The 12,022-nt window shown below is 33.0% G+C and overlaps 1 long non-coding RNA gene across 1 annotated transcript; it reads right to left on the reverse strand.

Annotated features, from left to right (window-relative positions):
- Positions 1 to 6,606: 6,606 nt before the first annotated feature.
- Positions 6,607 to 8,964, reverse strand: LOC107489096 (uncharacterized). Its single transcript, XR_001592079.3, has 3 exons — positions 8,495 to 8,964; positions 8,153 to 8,239; positions 6,607 to 6,897 (listed from the first exon to the last, which is right to left on the reverse strand). It is a non-coding gene; the product is annotated as an uncharacterized LOC107489096 (long non-coding RNA).
- Positions 8,965 to 12,022: the final 3,058 nt, after the last annotated feature.

Here is a 12,022-nt window from a genome sequence, read left to right on the forward strand (position 1 = left end):
TTAAAAGGATCTTGTTTGACTTATGTATGTTTTTGCATATTATATAGATGTAAACTTGCTTATTAAAATAGTTAATATATTAGTTAATTTAAAAAAATAATGTAGTAAATTATGTATGCAATTTGTATTAAAAAAATTGTTACAAAATAATTAATTTGCTTTTGTAACTATAGAAAAAAAAATGTTACAAAATCATGTTACATTTTGTAACAAAATTTTTTGATAGAAAAAAAATAGATTGTCATGAAAATACCCTGAAGATCAAAATTTGTTACCGCTTTTGTAACGGTTTCTGGTTTTTTGTTTCAAAAAAAATTGTTACAAAATATCATATTGAATTGTAACAGTTTCATTTTTCGTTACAAAAACTTTTTGTAACGGGACTTACTGCAACGGCCCCTTTTTTTGTTACAAAAAACTTGTTTCGAAATTTCGACGTTTTGTAACAATTTTTTGTTACAAATACGCTTTTTTCTTGTAGTGTTCTTACTTGCAGAAAGCAAGAACCTTAGGGAGAAATGAGAGGAGGTCTTCTCAACACCTTTTGCAAGCTTGGAGAGCAACCAATATAAAATTGGGCCATTGAGGACAGGGACAATTTCAACTCTAGGCCAAACAAAAGAAAATAGATACTCAATCACAATGTTAATAATCTGATATGCATAAACACGTGAAAAGGCTAAAAATTGTGTTTTGAACATAATGATACACCACGTGGTAGGACAATGTCAGATACAAGAATCAAGAACAACACACTCCCAAGCCAAGTAATCGCTTGACAGTAATAAAATATAATACAAACATAATAGATCGAATTGACATGCAATAACTTCTAAAAGTCTATTATAATATCTTCTGAACTTGAACCCTAGTCTATGAATAATAATGACATAGCAATGCTTTTCAACAACAAATGTAAACAGTTTTGCAAAATTTTTATCTTCCACTAACAAAAAACATAACTAGTCAAAATTGCTAAAACTAACCAATGCTATCTGAAAGAAAGAAAAACATAACTTTCTGAAGTGCTAAAATTGCTAAAACTAACCAATGCTATAATTCCACACGTGCACTACAAAAAAGGCCTATAGTCACGGTAAAAAACTGTGACCATAGCTAGTGAAAAGGGTGACTATACATATATTCAAGAAATCTAAATCATAAAAGTTTCATTATAAGATAGATATGTTTAATTTTTAGTCGAAACAATACAAATCAAAATAGAGTGTAATTTATCCAATTACATGTAATACATCAAAAAGTACAGAATACATCAAAATATTACATTTACATAACTAAGGTCACTGTAAGACCCATCCCATGTCATATTTGTATGGAACATATTTTCTTCATCACATCATGTCTTCTTGCTAGCAAAAGAAATAAACATGTTAGAATAGAGCAAAAATGCTTTTGATGATGCAGTACATATGCAGCAAAATAAGGCTATAAGATAAACTATGCTTATTTAGTTTCTTGCTTTTGGAATTTTGCAAGTTATACTTGCTGCAGTAACTCGTTGAGTTTCTTCATCGATCAAAATAAATAAATAATAAAAAAGAACTCATTTCCATTATTAATACAGGGGGAAGATAAAATAAAGGAGTTTTAAACCTTTTTCTTACTTGATTTTGCGTTCAGTTAGCAAGTAAGCTGCTGAAACAAGGTTTTCATATATGACTAATTGATGTATTAAACTAAGTTACTAGTAGTATAATAAGTGAACAAATTAAGAATCATAAGCAATATGATTTGAATTGAAGAACATAGAAATTGGAAGGTGAATAAAAATTCTTGATTGAATTTTTTCAGCACTTAAACATAACATCTGCACTTTCCAAGAAAAAAAACGCATGACTTGTGAGACATCCACGTACGTCACAAATTGAGAGGCCAAGCAATTATTTTCACTATGAAAAGCCTAGACTTGTCTTATGCATATGTTTGTTTCAGTTTTGCAGCCGGTTTCCATATATAAATATAAATGATTCAGAATCCTAAAACATTAACTTTAACTCAAATTCATGATATATCATTTACCAAAAGTACATTATTAATTTAACTACAAATTTTGAATAGTACTTACTCCCATATCCTTTGATACATGGTTCGATCTAAGTGAAGGTTGAATGCTATGCCGCGCATCATTTGGTGCACTACTCGCATCAGGCGGAGATTGTTGGACGGCTTCTATCATTACTTGCACTTATTCTGCACTCATACCAGGATTGACTTGTTGCAATAACGTTTTAATCAAGTTTGTTAAACCATCCAACTTGGAAGTTAAGTTATTTTGATTTTTCTCCATAGTTGAAACCACTTCAGTATGTTGTTGTTGCATTTGTCGGATTTGCTTATCCTATTTAAGAGAGAATTTTATGACTGATCGACCATAAAAACAAACTCTACCATGTCTCTCCTTTTCGAAAACTATTTGAATTGCTTCATCATCACTATATCCTACTTGTTTCAAATTTTGAAAATGATCCTATTACACACAAATAGGATCAAAATAAGTGTATGCACCCAAATGCTTCAGAATAAAAAAAATAGCTAACACATTTCTTGTTTGGTGTACTTTTCTAAGAAACTAGACAACTCACAATCGTTTCTCGTGTTTCCGAATCAGTCTATCCTTTTTTGTTCGTACGAGTTACAATAAACATCTCAGATTGTGATGGATCTTTATTGTCTTCCTTCTTTGCACGCTACAAAAAAAACCCACCAACATGTGACTAAGTAAACACATATAACATAAAAGATGCAAAAATACTTAAATAAAAAGCACAAAAAAATACCAATTCAGTGCGTACTAATTCAAAACTAACTGGACCCATTCGATGATTTCATTTTTGCTTGGATCTCTCCAATGGTATCTATCACCCAAGGCTCAGCATCACTAGGAATGTTATATTTAGACTTCAAAGAAACAACGAATTATGTTATTTTACCATACATGTTAAACCTATTTGTAAACAATTTAAAAAGCAGAATGATCAACTTACCTTTGCATAATCCAACATTGAAGTTTTAGTCTCACTGGACAAAGCTTGCCAATTAGTATATAATAACGTGACCAAATTAGAGTTTCTTGCAAGTGTACCTAAGAACCGACTAAACAATTGAACCTGTGTCTTTGTTGGGCCTATGGGTTTGTCGTTGTACCATTTTAACTCTATCTGTGTCTCCATAGCATGAATATGCTTGAGTTGGGTGGGACCACAAACTTTTTTTCTTTTTGGTATCTATTTCCAATGTCATTACTAGAGAATATTAACAAGAATACTAATCTAATGAATAAAAGAGTAGACTAAATAAAGAGCTTTTGCATGATCCTTTGTCTTTCCAAGAATATCCAATAAGGTACCAACTATACTATTGACTATGTTTTTTTCGATATGCATTACATCAAGGTTGTGCCTGATCATACAATGATGCCAATATTGTAACTCAAAAAAGATTGATCTTTTTTCCATTGGCCTTTACTTTTATTTTGCGCCTTCCCAAAAGTATTATCTACTGACTTTAGCATATCTAGAACCTCTTCACCTGTTAACATTCATGGTGGATCCCTGAATTCTGTTTTTCCATTAAAAGATCAACTGGCAAAAATCTTCTATGGTCCATGTAAACTATCTTTTGGCTATGTTTCAAATAACAAAAAGAAGTATCATGGTTACAACAAGGGCAAGCCAACTTCCCTTTGGTACTCCAATCGGATAACATCGCATATGCTGGAAAATCATTGATTGTCCAAAAAAGTGCGGCATGCATTTGAAAGGTTTCATTTTTAAAAGAATCATATGTATCTATCCCTGACACCTATAGCTCATTCAACTCTTCGATCAATGGTTGCAAAAAAACATCAATATTATTTCCTGGTGAACAAGGTCTAGGTATGAGTAAAGAGAGCATATAATATTCTGACTTCATGGATGATTAGCGGATAATTTATACGCTTTTTACCATTGTTTTGAGGTAGTTTTTAGTAGGATCTAGCTACTTTTTAGTATGTTTTTATTAGTTTTCATACAAAATTCACATTTCTGGACTTTACTATGAGTTTGTGTGTTTTTATGTGATTTCAGGTATTTTCTGGCTGAAATTGAGGGAGCTGAGCAAAATCTTATTCAGGCTGAAAAAGGACTGCTAATACTGTTGAATTCTAACCTCCCTGCACTCGGAATAGATTTTTTGGAGCTACAGGAGTCCAATTGGCGCACTCTCAATTGGGTTGGAAAGTAGACATCCAAGACTTTTCAACAATATATAATAGTTCATACTTTGCGTGAAGATAAACGACGTAAACTGGCGTTTAACGCCAGTTCCATGTTGCATTCTAGCGTTAAACGCCAGAAACAGGTTACCAGTTGGAGTTAAATGCCCAAAACAGGTTACAACCTGACGTTTAACTCCAGAAACAACCCAGGCACGTGAGAAGCTCAAGTCTCAGCCTCAGCACACACCAAGTGGGCCCCAAAATTGGATTTCTGCACTATCTATCTTAGTTTACTCATTTTCTGTAAACCTAGGTTACTAGTTTTAGTATTTAAACAACTTTTAGAGACTTATTTTGTATCTCATGACATTTTAGATCTGAACTTTGTACTCTTTGACGACTTGAGTCTCTAAACTCCATTGTTGGGGGTGAAGAGCTCTGCTGTGTCTCGATGAATTAATGCAATTATTTCTGTTTTCTATTCAAACACACTTGTTTCTATCTAAGATGTTCATTCGCACTTCAATATGATGGATGTGATGATCTGTGACACTCATCACCATTCTCAATATATGAATGTGTGCCTGACAACCACCTCCATTCTACCTTCGATTGAATGATTATCTCTTGGATTTCTTAATCAGAATCCTCGTGGTATAAGCTAGAATCCATTGGCAGCATTCTTGAGAATCCGGAAAGTCTAAACCTTGTCGGTGGTATTCTGAGTAGGATTCAGGGATTGAATGACTGTGACAAGCTTCAAACTCGTGAGTGTTGGGCGTAGTGACAGACGCAAAAGGATCAATGGATCCTATTCCGACATGATCGAGAACCGACAGATAATTAGCCATGTGGTGACAACGCACCTGGACCATTTTCACTGAGAGGACGGATGGTAGCCATTGACAACGGTGATCCACCAACACACAGCTTGCCATAGGAGGAACCTTGCGTGCGTGAAGAAGAAGACAGGGGAAAAGTAGAGATTCAGAAGACAAGACATCTCCAAAACTCTAACATATTCTCCATTACTGCGTAACAATTACTCATTTCATGCTCTTTCACTTTTTACAACTGAAACTAAAGAACCCTATTGGTATCCTGACTAAGAATAATAAGATAACCATAGCTTGCTTCAAGCCAATAATCTCTGTGGGATTCGACCCCTTACTCACGTAAGGTATTACTTGGACGACCTAGTGCACTTGCTGGTTAGTTGTGCGTAGGGGTGGAAACAGGCCAGGCTTTGCTCTTAACAGGCCTGGCCTGTCATACAGTTGATTGGCCTGAGCCTGGCCTGCAGCCTGTTATTGGCTCTTTATAAAGTACTAGGCCTGGCCTGTTATTCAGTCTGGCCTAGCCTGAAGCCTGTTATAAGGTCTGATCCTTTAATAAAAATAGTTATATGTAATATGTCATATATTTAATATTTATAAAAAATTTTAAACTTTTAACATATTTAAAATATCTCATAATTTTATTAATAATAAATAATTATTTATATATTTAATTATATTTTAACAGGCTCAGACAGGCCTGACAGGCCTATAAGGCTAATTAGTAAGTCTGGGCCTGACCTATTAATGTATTAAAACTTTTAAAAGAGCTTGGGCCTGCTATTTTATAACAGGCCAGGCCAAACACAGGCCAGACTGCAGGCCCCTGGCAGGCCGCCTGGCCTTTTTCCACCCCTAGTTGTGCGGAATTACATAGTGTGAGTGTAATTTTCGTGCACCAATGGACATCCACGGAGGAAAGTTGTACATCATTAAGACAACTGATCATGTGCTATGTGACACATTCATAGTTTGAAAAGGATTAAAACCGTCACTTGTCAACCCAAGCCTCAAGTTGCGAAGTTCTTTTGAAAAGTTTAGGTACCGACTATCCAAGTTCTTCCATGGCCATCAACAAGGTGCCTTATGCAACCGTCTTTCAAACACTCCTCATCATGCCACCTCAATGCCTTTGCTGTGTTTGGACACATAAAAAGCCTTTTAAACCTTGGTATTAAAGGAAAGTATCTTAAGGTTTTTGCAGCAATCTTATAAACTTTATTCGAAAATGCAAAGTCATCTTCGTTGTCGTCTGTAGCAAGAGTCTGATTATATCGAGACTCTCCACAGATATAAAAAACTGAGTCATTTATGTACTCATTTCGATATACATGCAGTCATTAGGACATGCATCAATTTTTTCATAGTCAAAACCCAAGTCTTTAAACTAATCAAAATTTAGAATTGTACCATTTCATATAATAATTTTTCATATAATAATACATCTTAAAAATGAGAAGCTGTTTTATTGGAAAAGGAAGAAAATTAAATATTTACTTGACCATTAATTGAATGAATATTCTAGAACCTCTTGAGAGGGAAGACTAATTATATAAGTTCAACATGCTCACATATATATAACTTGTTAATAGGAATCCTTATATCCTTATCATTGGCCTAAATTATTTAGACAAAAGCTAATCATCATCCAATACATGTCTAGTTAGTGTTCCAGATCAAGTCAACACCGATATACAATCACAAAAATATTTTACAACATCCCCAAATAAATATTTCATTCATGAACTCATCATGACCAAAAGTAAATCCAGTTCGCAACAAAGCCGACAAAAAAAAGACCCACAGATAAATTCAATCACTTCTCTTCAATTTGCTTGAATCCTGCATTAAAGTGATTCAAAAACAGCATTATTACCGTAATTAAAAAATGAAATGAAAAATAAAGTATAGGTGTAAAATAGAAGAATAAACCCATATCATCTATTAATGCAGGGTTTTCTTGATTGAAACAAACCTGTGTATTTTACCATTTTATCAAATGTATATTCCTATATGATTAATTGATTATCCTACTATTTTTTTATGCAAATAGGTCTACCCATTCTATATTGAACTAAATTATTATAAGTTTAGAAATAAGAAAAATAAAAATTTAAGGAGGAAAATATTAGTAACTGTATATATATCGATATTACAAAGTCCAATTAGACCTTATGTAATACTACACATAAGAGGCAACAAGCATAAAGGATTATAAAATTGGGAATTTGAACCCAAGTCACTTATTAGCAAAATCTTGTAGTGAAGCAGTGATGGTGATACTATCTAATAGACATGCAGCAAGTAACGTTACATGCATTTGTATTATTCCGAGTGTGATATTGCCTCTCATTTCATGGAAGAAAAAAGAAAGATAGTGATCCTTATGACGGCTATTTCTGTGGACTTTTCGAACCACATACTGGTTTAGAATAATTATCATAATATAGCAAATCATGTCATTTTAACAATCCTAACATTTTCTTCATACTTACTTTGAGTGTCCTTTTATTAGAGGCAATTCTGTTTGAGCATTTGAGATCCCATAGGGGCATGGTTCTTCTAGCACAAGCTGTTTCTATAGTCTAAAACTCGAGAACACCGGCTATGCAAAATAAGTATTTGCAAATTGCAACTTCAACCAAGCATATATTGATTTCTGTGCACTTTGTTATGTAGAGTAGCCTCTCTGCTTTATTACATACCTTCCACAAACTAAACTATTTTGTCTCTTTTTACTACTTCATAGTGAAGTTCCTTGATAGTATATTTTTGTCATTACTGTTTGACTTTGTTAACAACTTGCTTAATAGAAATAACCCTTTTGCTATTATTCACATACTATTATGCAAAATAAATCAAGGGAAACAAAGATTGATTGAATCGAGTTCTACTGTTAATACTCTACCAAGTATAAGTGTATAACCATCGTCATTAATAGTGACATGAACTCCTAAACAATATTCAGATTGAACAAACTGCTTTTATATAAGGTAGTAATAAATTAAGCATCCCACATGTTTGTCATGTGTCAAATATAGAGAAATACTAAAATGAGAACATAAAGTTAAACTAAGGTATGTGGAATATATTTTACCAGGTCATGGCTGAGAGCTTCTCCCACTTTAATACCAGTCTCCTCCCATGTTTCACTTCTCATAACTTCCTCCAAGCTTTCTCCTGCCTAAATGCAACAAGTAGATACATGCAAATTAAACTTCTGCATGTGTGTACAACTGATTAAAACTATAAAAATTAGGAAATGATCCATGCAAACTTAGGCCAATGAAACCTGGTTCTATTTTTGCATGTTTTCCATTCCTCTTCCTTCTGAGGAAAGAATGCAGCCAATCCAATATGCTTACCACTTAATAGCATCAAAGGAAGTCCAAGTATTAAAACCACATAAATTTATGCACATTAAGTTGGACATACATACCGTATTGCTGAACTTGAAAATATATTTAGATGAGAACCCAAACGCTTCTGCTGGGATTCCGATTGGGTATTCTGAATATCTTGCAAGAAGACTGGAACAGGGTGAGCTCGCGGTGAGAGAGAGTTACCCAGAGACATGACGCGACAGGCAACGAAGCGATGGCGAGACACGACGCGAAGTAGTGATGGTGCGACATGACGCAACGCAGGGAAGCAACACCAAGCCTGGCGAGGAGGCAAAGAATCAGTGACGACCCACGGCCAGGAGCGCACACAGTGAATAGAGAGACTGAGTTGAGCTCGGCGATGGTGGGGGCTGGGAGGAAAGAAAACGGCGCAGTGAAGAGACCTCGGAAGTAGGTAGAAAAAGAAGAACAACAACACACACAGGGCTTTTGGCTAGCTAGGGTTATCTTCTTTCGAGGCAATGAGGATTTTGGGATGGAGGGGAAATGACCACGTTTTGGGGAGGGATAATAAAAAAAAAAAATGGATTTTTGGTAGAGGTGAAACAACGCAGTTTTGGGGTGAATTTAAAAAGCTAAAAAAAATTGTGATTATAGATCTTTTTTGGTTACTTTAGAAGACTCTGATCATATATTCTTTTGGGTCACTCTCCAAAATCGTGACCACAAATCTTTTTAGGCCACCTTTTTTTAAAAAATCGTGATCATAGTTTTTTCTTTATCACTGTAAAAAATTGTGTACCGTGACACAATTTTTTATCGTGACCAAAAAGATCGTAGCCATAGACCCAAAATGTTGTAGTAATGTTAAAAAAATATCAACAGACTTTCTCATATTATTTCCATTTCTAAATTGAAATCGAAATTTTGAAAAGAAAGAAACTAAATTGAGAGATATATCTGAACTGAATTATCGAACTAAAGCAAAGAGCCGGAGACAGCAAGTCTAGAAAGGAGAAGAAACGTTGCTTCGACTTCGAACAGACTCGGAAGAGATATGGTGAGACTACCCATCAACGATAGTGAGATACGACAAGATACAGGGAGAAAAGCAGATAGCAACAACAGCGCACGGTAAAAAACAGAAAACCAACAACAACTAATAGCGAAGATCAAAGAACGAGCGACCGCAGAAGAAGAGGAACAGAGAACGAGCGACAATAGTAAAAGGAGGCAAGAATCTTAGCAGAAATAAATATCTCCTCTTTAAAACTGTGATTAAAGGAGGAATGTGTAAAAAATAAAAAACATAAATAAAAAAATAAATATCTTAATTATGAATTCTTCCAACAAACAAAAAAATAGAATTCGTTTTATAAATATTTGTAGGATGGTTAAGGATACTCCTATGTTATCGAATCCATGGTCATGAAATAAAACCTACCTTTGTTTAAAATAAATAAATAAATAAATTAGCACAGGCGTATCCAACCTCTTTGCATCCTTTGTTATGAGTTTTTCTTTGCATGTTTTTCGTCCTTGTCAGATTTTAAAGAAAACTATATATGTCTTTATTAAGAAATTATTTCTGAATTGAAGTACAATATCTTACACGAAAATTATGGGTTAATGTTCAAATTCGTCTCTAAAAGATCACGCGATCTTTATTTTCGTCCCCAAATAATTTTTTTAATCAAATTAGTCCCTGAAAGATAAACTGTTAGTCAAATTAGTCCTTCCGTCAATTGGATGATGACGTGTCACGTTAAATACCACGTGGCATGATGACGCGACACGCCACGTGACAAGTCAGTGACACGTGGCATGCCATGTAGCACTTGACATGTAACAAGTTTTTTATTAGTCAAAATAGTCCTTAAAAGTTTAGAGTAAGTCATTTTCATCCCTCAAATTTTAAAATGGTCAGTGACAAATGCCACGTGTCATTTGACATGTAAAAATTTTATTTTTAATCAAAATAATCCTTAAAAGTTTAGACGTAAGTCATTTTCATCCCTAAAATTTTAAAAAATAATCAAATTAGTCCTTATATAATTTTTCTTAATTTTTTCTTGTTAATAGAAATGTAATTGACAAACCAAAAATTAATAATGGTATCTTTTCTTCTTAAAAATTTTGTCAATAAAATTATCTCTCTCCTTTAAGTCTTCTCAAAATCTCTCTTATTCTTTTCTATTCTAAAACTTTTTTTCTTACATTATTACATTTTGCTAGAATATATATATATACTCAAAATTAAAATGTATGTATTTGTTAACCTAAATAAAGTTATATGTTCAAAATCAAAATTTATGTATTAAAAGAAAAATTATATAATCTATCTCAAACATATAAAACACACAAAAATTTATGTAATTTATCATATAAAACATATGAAACACACATATAATCTATCATAATAAACACACTCCAATTTTGGATGAGACCTTGGAACCACCCACAATGGCAGCAAATGGCCTCTTTGGGTTTGATACAGCCCAACAAGGTAGTCAAGTTCCTAAACATGGAAAGGTCACAACATAAATTTATTATGATAGATTATATGTGTATTTCATATGTTTCATATGATAAGTTATATAAATTTTTGTGTATTTCATATGTTTGAGATAGATTATATAATTTTTTTTTAATACAAAAATTTTAATTTTGAGCATATAACTTTTTTTAGGTTAACAAATAGATACATTTCAATTTTGAGTATATATATATATATATTCTAGAAAAATGTGATAATGTAAGAAAAAGGTTTTAAAATAGAAAAGAATAAGAGAGATTTTGAGAAGAATTAAAGGAGAGAGATAATTTTATTAAAAAAAATTTTAAGAAGAAAAGATACCATTATTAATGTTTTGTTTGTCAATTACATTTTTATTAAAATTAGTAGTATAAAAAAATATTTCAAATATAATATTATGAAGAAAAATAAAAAAATTATATAAGGACTAGTTTGATTAATTTTTAAAATTTGAGTGATGAAAATGACTTACGTCTGGAATTTCAAGGACTATTTTGACTAATAAAAACTTTTTTTACATGTCAAGTGACACGTGGCATGCCACGTGTCACTAACCTGTCACGTGGCGTGCCACGTGTCACTAACCTGCCACGTGGCATATCACATCATCATGCCACATGGTACTTAATGTGACACGTCATCATCCAATTGACAGAAGGACGAATTTGACTAACAGTTTATCTTTCAGGTGTTAGGAAATTATTTAATTTCCTAACTTATTTGTGGGCAATACATATATCAATTATAATCACAAATGATGCTATTTCAAATTAAATGACTTATATAATGATGATCTCATTTATTGTTATAAATGCTAATTGAATAAGTCATTGTTACTTTTGATTTGGAATTAAATGAGAATAAAACCGGATATTATCTTTTGTTTCTTAGATAATTATCTTTTGGATTTTAGATATATTATCTTTTGGGTTTTAGATACTATTTTATTTGGGCTTTAGGGTTTAATGGGTGCCATGCTCAAATATAAATAGACCTTCAGGGTTTCGGTCCCCAATATACCAAAGCCGCCGTTGTTGCTCTTTCCCCATCAAAAGAGTTGCAGTTCAGCCACCTAGGAATACAGAAG

This window comes from Arachis duranensis, chromosome 5 (genome assembly GCF_000817695.3).
Source record: "Arachis duranensis cultivar V14167 chromosome 5, aradu.V14167.gnm2.J7QH, whole genome shotgun sequence".
Lineage (NCBI taxonomy): Eukaryota > Viridiplantae > Streptophyta > Magnoliopsida > Fabales > Fabaceae > Arachis > Arachis duranensis.